Consider the following 8,770-nt stretch of genomic DNA (forward strand, 5'->3'; position numbering starts at 1 on the left):
CATTTATATTTTTTGGGTAGTAATGCAACACTGGCATTTCTAGTAACAAGAACTGCTATCCGTTTTCCCTAGTTTGTTAAGTCTTCGAGAAAAAAATTCGGAAAACCAATAGTACCCTATGGAAAATGCATTACGAATAATTGCGCGCATACATATATGATGAAGTGATAACAATACCTGCTGAAATACAGGATGGTAGACCCGGAACCCAACTGGTACCGGAGCATGTAAGGTTACCGCTTCCATCTAACTTGTAACCTGGTATACATAGAAACTCGTAGATCTGTCCTGATGTGTACGAGACTTGCGATACTGTTAACGTGTAGGCATGTTCAGGTGGCGAGGGTTCACTACATTGACCTTAAATAATATAGATAGCATCATCATAGTCATTACATACATGTACATGTACACAGGCAAATTCGATTCACATCAACTTCACGTGAATATAAATTCATGTTAATCTTACTTGAAAGTCTCATGAATTTCACCACAAACGAGCTTATATGTAAAACTCACGTGAAATCAGTTTATGTGAGTTTCACATGAATCTCATATGAAACGCACGTGAATTTCAATTTTGTTCACGTGTACATTGTACTTCACATAAATTTTTAAAATAATTTAATTCAAACAACATTGATTTTTTCAAATTTAATTAAAATCATGAAAAATACCATTTTTTTGTTTGAAAATTGCACGTGAAATTCAGGTGATATATTTCACGTGAGAATTATGTGGATCTCAATTTACGTAAAATTCACATGAAAATTTTAACGGAAGTTTCATGTATGAGCTCGTTTGAGGTGAATCTCACGTGGATTTTTTTTCACGTGAATCTCATGCCAGATTTATGTGAAACTCACGTGAGCACATTTTGCCTGTGTAGTACTGGAACATGTAGACAGAAGAATACTTAGTCATCTGAACCAAGAGATTTCTTCAAATAGATCTACAGCACCACATAATCAGACTTAAGGGGCAAGTGGAAGATGGTAAAAAAGAACGAAAAGTTTTGGTTTGTATTAGTTCTGTTCCAGACCATATGAGTATTTGGACCGTATGCATACGGTCCGGACCGTATACGTATACTCATACGGTCCGACCATACGCGTACGGTCGGACCGTACGAGTATACGCGTACGGTCTAGTACGAGCTGACCATAAATGTTATTTTATCATATGGGTTAAATTGAAACAATCTTTATTTTTAGTTTTACAAATTGTTATTGATAATTTATTATAATTAGATAGATAAAATGAACAAACGAACAATTGAAATTAGATATTTGTTTAATTGTATATCTGAATCCTATTTCGGTACTCTCGCCCAAGGTGACACAATTCAAGTAACGTAATATTTTTAGCATTTTTATGTGTGCAGTTCGTGCATGTTCTTTTGCATTTGAATTTTTTTGGTAAGGTTACTTAATATTCTAAAACAATTGAACTCCCACATTATGTTTACTTCCGATATTTTCAATTTCAGTGTTCATAATTCAATTAATGTATTACTGATCAACATGCTTAATACAAGAGATTAACATATTTAATTAGCGTGAATTAAAAAAGTTAAAATATAAAGTTTTTGTTTCAATTACAATTGAACTTTTTTATATTAATTTGATAGTTAAGTAATGTTGATCTGCTATATGCATTTGTATCTAATAAACTTTACCATATTTTAAATATTAGTCAGACCGTACGCGTACGGTCCGACCGTATGAGTATTTTGAAAAAGTACGCATACGGTCCAGACCGTACGCGAACGGTCCAGACCGTACGCGAACGGTCCAGACCGTACGCGAACGGTCCAAATACTCATACGGTCTGGAACAGTTCCACTGAAAGGGTCAAACTATAATATGATGTTAAATCCTACTGGAATGATACTATGAATCATAAAAACCAAAATACTATTTAACACTTAGGGTGGTATGGGAGTCTAAACTAAAAATGATAGAATTTGTTCATACTTTGCCAAAACGAAGTGTATATTGATATACGTTCAAAAATATAATGCAAATTATAGTTCACCGAGCATTTTCTCAAGCTACAGGTTATAACAAAATAACACATTTTGTATGAATTATACAGGAACAGACATCTTTATTGATTTGAAGCTAAACTAAATGATAGAATTGTTAAATAGAATACATAAAGATAGAATTGTTAAATAGAATACATAAATTGTTAAATAGAATACATAAAGATAAGATCACCATGCGTTTTTTCCGGCTAAAATACAAAACAGCAAAATTCTATGTAGATTCCTTCAGAAAATGCACTATTTCATAGTTACCTCCCTTTAAAATGCCAATTTAAAAATAAAAACATCAAGCAGTAACAATTTAAACTTGTAAAAATATTAATATTCATAAGTTATAATCTTACATTTAGTGATCTGCATTCCTGCATCAAATTTTGGCAAACTTGATTGAATCTGGACCTAAGATTCTCTGTTTTCTACAATCCAAGATTGCGAAAGACACCATATGTCCTTAAAACTTATTACGAGTTTAAAATGTTAATTAAACAGTAACCCAACGCCAAAACTTAACCCCTGGACATCTAGAGGACAAGACAAGTCTATAACAATAAACGTTTTTTTTTTTTTACAATACAGGTGTAATACCACTAAATCATTTAAGTTACATCCGGTTTCATACGAAAAAGGGTCGAACAAATATTTCCAGATTTTGACAGTTTTAGAAAATTAACCTATCATTTTATAGCTATAAAAATTTCCTGTCTCATAATCATAAGTCTTGGTTGTTTCAAAGCACCATTTTTTTTTATTTGGTGTTTCTATAGACTATTTTGGAAATTTGAAGTTACATAGTTACTCATTAGACAAGCTTGTACACAGGAAATAAAGGGGTGAAAATTTGAGTGGTTAACTTTCAGTAGTGGTTATTTTCTTAAATCCGCTGAATTTGTTTGCGCCTGTCCTACCGGGTTTGTAATAACATGAACAACACGACAGGTGCCATATGTGGAGCATGATCTGATTACCCTTCATGAGCACCTGAGCTCACCCCCAGTTTTTGGTGGGGTTCGTGTTGCTTAGTCTTTAGTTTTCTATGTTGTGCCTTTTGTACTATTATTTGTCGGTTTGTCCCTTTTTTAGCCATGGCGTTGTCTGTTTATATTTTGATCTATGAGTTTGACTGTCCCTCTGGTATCTTCCGCCCCTCTTTTAGGAATCTGATGTTCAGTGGTTGTCGTTTTGATGTGGTTCATAAGTGTTTCTCGTTTCTCGTTTTTTATATAGATTAGACCATTGCATTATCTGTTTGAATGGTTTTGTACATTTTTGTGTTCCTTTATAGCTTGCTGTTCGGTGTGAGCCAAAGTCGTGCTTTTACCTCAAATGGTTTACTTTTACAAATTTCGACTTGGATACAGAGTTGACTCATTGGCACTCATACCACATCTACTTATATCTATATACCTCTATAAATTGGAAACCCTATAGATAGGCATATAGTTCCGGTGAATAAAACCTACAGTTACTTACCAGAGGTCGCTGTGATACTGACACTAAGAACAGCAGAAAGCAATACTATTTTCAAATAATCTAACATTTTGTTTAATCATCTATAAATCCTGAAAAAGGAAAATCCATTTAATTAGTTAAAAATGTGGAATACCTTGATACTCCGAGATGTCGTAATAATTCAACTAATTACATTAAGATAAAGAAAGAAGAAAAAACAACTATGCAGTGAGTTGTTATTTATGGTCAACTGTTTTCCTTAAATAAAAGTTATACAGCTTAGCTGATATATGGCAAAGCCAATATTCGTTAAATCGAAACATTTGATTAAAAGTCAATTCGTGATATGATCGTTAAGTATCACATAGTCTTTGAACACATCATAGATATACCAGGTTTCCTCAAAAGTATTTTTACTCAAGGTATATACTGCAATAATTATTATTAATGCGATGTATCGTTTAAGTTCTCAATTAACAAAGTCTTAAACAATCGTCAGGCCATAAAAAGGTGATTTTACAGTGACGCAGTTATCAGATTGAAATGTTGTTTATCAATGCTTTTTAAAGGAGTAGGTCCGGTAAGGACCGATTTTGGCCTCAAATTTCAGGTTCATCTGACGAATGATTTTGACCACTTTTTAAACACTTAAGTGTCTATTTTATTTGAATCAATTAGTTTTTGTGAAAGATTTTAACTGATTTTATCATAAAAACGCACTGATTCAAGCTGAAATGTGAAAAATCTACCAAATATGCCAAAACGTGTCACTTTTCAGATGTTTTTTGTCAAAAATGAAAGTGGCCGCATCCGTGTTCATCCTCAACCTTTATATATGTTATGTATTATCATAAACTACAACTTACATTTTAATATTAAGAACACGAATGCGGCCACTTTCGTTTTACACGAAAACAGTCTAAAATTCAACTAAAATGCTAGAATTGTGAAGATTTCAGTAATTTAGCATGACTTTGTGGTGCTAGTACCCGATATATTTTCATTGTATTGTCAAAAACAGCCCATATTTATGTAGCAGAAGCATTATTCTGTCCAATAAATTACTAAAAGTTTACATTTGAACAATTTTGTAAAACTGCTATATTTTGGGGCCAAAAAGGGGTTTTACTGGACCTTCTCCTTTGTTTAAAGTCTAAATCGCCATTTTGTATAGCTAACCCTTCTTTGAATAAACAGTAATTAAAAAAAAATATTTAACTGACAAAGGCACTCTTTCTTAAATTACTCTTCTGTCAGACTATGTATAATTGATTTTTTATCAACCCATAATCAGCTATCGTTTTATTCAAGTAAAAAATTGAAATTTCCCTGTAAGCAGAATAACTGGCAAACATGTCTTGTCGTCATTCAACAACAAATACGAAATGGAAGATAAATCTGTCTTTGGGAAACTTCACGGTTGATACGTTTATTACAACGATACTCCCTAAAAATTGAAATTAAACAAAGAGATATTGATGCCAGCGTTAAATACATTAATAATAGAGTAACACTAGACAGAAGTACAAAAACGATACCAGCATTCACTAAGTTAACAATAGAATACAACTAGAAAGGAAGTACTAATCAATGAAAAAACATTGATTTACAACAATCTCAGTGCCAACCGAGTCCTTGTGTGTACATTCGAACCAATACTTTTTGTCGTTTAATTTGAAGTGAGTTACTTGAAAAAGATATATTGCGTGAATACTCTTGAAAATCGATTTGTTGATTTGGTTTTGTGCCGTTCAATTTCAAATATCAGGACGAGAACATTTTTATAAAATGAAATAAATATAAACTCCGCTTTTTAGGTCGGAACGGTGAGCTTTTGCCATCACTTGGCGTCCGTAGTCGTCTGTCGTCGTCCGTTGTCGTCCGTCTGGTGTAAACTGTTTCAATTTTTTTTCTTCTCTGAAACTGCTGAACTAATTCCTACCAAACTTTAGCTGAATGATCCTTAGGGTATCTAGAATAAAGGTTGTGTTTTATTTTCTGTTTCGTCTAAAATCATGGCCGCCATGGCTAAACATATAACATAGGGATAAAATGCAGTGTTTGTCTTATATCTCAAAAACCAAAGCATTTAGAGCAAATCTGACGTGGGTAAAAGAGCATTAGGTAACTCGAAATTTTCAGATGAATCTAATAAGCCATTGTTGGGTTATTGCCACTAAATTGGAAATTTTAAGGAAATTTTGCAGTTTTTGGTTATTATTTTGAATATTATTAATGATAAAGATAAACTGTAAACAGCAAAAATGTTCAGCAAAGTAAGATCTACAAATAAGTTGATATGACCCAAATTTCCAATTGAACCCTTAAGGAGTTGTTGCATTTTAAGGACAATTTTTCACAAGGTGTGTATCATGTTATCTAACTTTAAAAAATCTTCTCTAAAACCACTCAACCAATTCCAACAAAACGTTTAAGCTGAATGATCCTTATGGTATCTAGAATAAAGTTTGTGTTTTATTTTCTGTTTCGTCAAAAACATGGCTTAAATAGAACATAGGGATGAAATGCAGTGTTTGGCTTATATTTCAAACACATAAGCATTTAGAGCAAATCTGATAGAGGTAAAATTGTTCATTAGGTAAAGTTCTATCAGCCCTGAAATCAGATGAATATTACAACCCATTGTTGGGTTGCTGCCACTAAATTTGTAATTTTAAGGTAAATTTGAAGTTTTTAGTTATTGTCTTGAATATTAATAATGATAAAGATAAATTATAAACAGCAAAAATGTTCAGCAAAGTCAGATCTACAAAAAAGTTGATCTGATCAAAATTGTCAATCGACCCCTTAAGGAGTTACTGCCCTTTAAAGACAATTTTTCTGAATTTGTTCAACCAGTTTGCTTGCTTTTAAACTGCTGAATCAATTTCAGCAAAACTTAGGCTGAATGAGTTTCAGAATATCTAGTATAAATTTTGTATTTCTTTCCCTTGTACACCAAGAAACATAGCCACTATGACTAAAATGGAACACTGGGGGGAAAATGCAATTTTTTAGACACTCATTAATATATATTGAAAAGCAAAATTATCATTGTGGTAAGAAGTTAAGCAAAATATAACAGGTGAGCGATTCAGGCTCTTGAGGGCCTCTTGTTTATATACTAGACAATACGGATATTTAATATGCTATATGTAGTTAAGAAGGTAACAGACCATAAGAAAACATGTTTAACTCTAAACTGACTTACAGTCTTTCCTCTAACTCCTAAATTTCGCATGCTAGCGTAAAGCAGCAATTATAAAATCTATTGGCAAGTCTTTGGACTGACGTATTATTATGAATATTATATTTATGATAAAATGTAAAACACTTACCATATTTCTGTTTAATGGAGTTGGTATATTTTAAACGTTATTTCTTTAGATATAAGTTGTGTTTACATAATTTAAAATTAATCCCTTATAAGCTGGTCTTTACATATTTTAAAGTCGACACGGTAAAAAGACTTAAGTAAATTCATTTAAAAATTAGTAAATTGACCACTTGCTGTTCAATATCTAACATAAACATTTGTAAACATACTACATACGTATCAGGCATAAAGTCTAGTATTCTAAACAAAAAAAGGAAATATCATTACCATAGGCGGATACAGAATTATTTCAAAGGTTGTCACTATAAATACAAACTTCTAAAACGTTTCATTTTTTAAAACTGATTTTTAAAGTCAGGAAGTTAGTTGCAAAGAAACTATGTAAACGAGTGGTGTAAATCATAATTACACGTGCAAACCAAATGGATTAACAGTGTTATACATCAAAATATATTCCCTTGGTCTTCTTCCGACCGTCAATAAAATGCTTATCAGAGTCAGCCTGTGCCGAGGTATAAAATCTTTTCAAGTTTATTTCCGTTTAAAAAAAAACGGACTTGTAAATTCCATTAGGAAGCTTTAAAAAATGTTTCCCGCTAAACCTTTGTAAAACTAAAATATGTGGGTTTTTTTTAGTTTAAGAATTATTTTTTTTAAATTTTGCAAAAAATACGATTTTTTTGTAAATTTATTTTCAAGGAGGGGGGATGTTACTGACGATATTGTTTTCAGAAGTGATGAAAATTGTGTTTGTTGTGACGCAAGTGTTGTCTGTATTAATGATGAACGGGTTTTCTGTACTGACAAAAGTGTTGTATGTACTAATATAAGTGTATTATATATTAATGAAAGTGTTTTATCTACTGATGAAAGTGATGTCTGAACTAATGAAAGTGTTTTCTGTACTAATGAAAGTGTTTTCTGTACTAACGAAAGTGTTTTCTGCACTGACGAAAGTGTTGTCTGTACTGTCGAAAGTGTTGTCTGCACTGACGAAAGTGTTGTCTGTACTGTCGAAAGTGTTTGTCTGCACTGACGAAAGTATTCTTTGTATGTCTAAAGTGGTCTGTACAGAGGGAAAGCCTAAATGGGGTTGGCACTGTAGATAAAACGACAATTTTAGGTTATGAATTATGAAAAAAAGTTGATCTGTAATTTCTTATGGTGACTCTTGTTTAATGGTTATTCTAAAACGATGTTAAGTCACCTATGTAGCTAGTTGTCGGATAAAATCACGAACATATCTATTTTATGAAACTTCCGTTTAGTAGCATTGTGTAAGACTTGGGCATGTCCTATGACAGCTTAGCTGATATTGACCCTGGGTTAGAACCATGCACACAGAGTTTATCTTTATCAATAATTAGTGTAATTAAAATCCACAACAATCTGTCAATTACATATTGTACAATTTTCTAGGTAAAATTTAAAACGCCCCTCTGGCTACAAAATTCCAATCCTTGTATCTATGATTAGTGTATTCTTACTATTTATAACATCATTGTAAGCAAATCAACTTTAATGAAAGGCCACCTGCTACTAGACATTTCTATTTCGTATTGGTTTTTGTTTTATTGTACTAAATTTTTTTCGTTAAACGCTAATACAATAATAAAAAGGTACATTTTTGTTTAGCCAATGAACTTGGAATGATCTTTTAGCTATAACATTTCATTAGCTAAATGATTTAATTTCTTTAGGGTTAGAAGTTTATTCCGTTTCGGCTTTTGTGTCAGCTGAAGCCGTTTCATATGTAAGTAAAAACATTTATTAAATATAATGCTAAGTAATAAACTTCGCATCACCGTACATTATTCCTGGGAAAATAGCAGTTTGTCGTTGTGTTTTGTTGTTTCGGTGTAAACTGAATGCTTTTAGATTTAGATTTGTTCTCATCTTAGTTTTTAGAATATGGTTTGCTTTGTTAGACGCAG

The 8,770-nt window shown here is 32.1% G+C and overlaps 1 long non-coding RNA gene across 1 annotated transcript; it reads right to left on the reverse strand.

Annotated features, from left to right (window-relative positions):
* Positions 1-227: 227 nt before the first annotated feature.
* LOC143049413 (uncharacterized) lies at positions 228-6,911 on the reverse strand. Its single transcript, XR_012970226.1, has 3 exons — positions 6,838-6,911; positions 3,521-3,609; positions 228-360 (listed from the first exon to the last, which is right to left on the reverse strand). It is a non-coding gene; the product is annotated as an uncharacterized LOC143049413 (long non-coding RNA).
* Positions 6,912-8,770: the final 1,859 nt, after the last annotated feature.

Source organism: Mytilus galloprovincialis, chromosome 10, assembly GCF_965363235.1.
Source record: "Mytilus galloprovincialis chromosome 10, xbMytGall1.hap1.1, whole genome shotgun sequence".
In the NCBI taxonomy this organism is placed as follows: domain Eukaryota; kingdom Metazoa; phylum Mollusca; class Bivalvia; order Mytilida; family Mytilidae; genus Mytilus; species Mytilus galloprovincialis.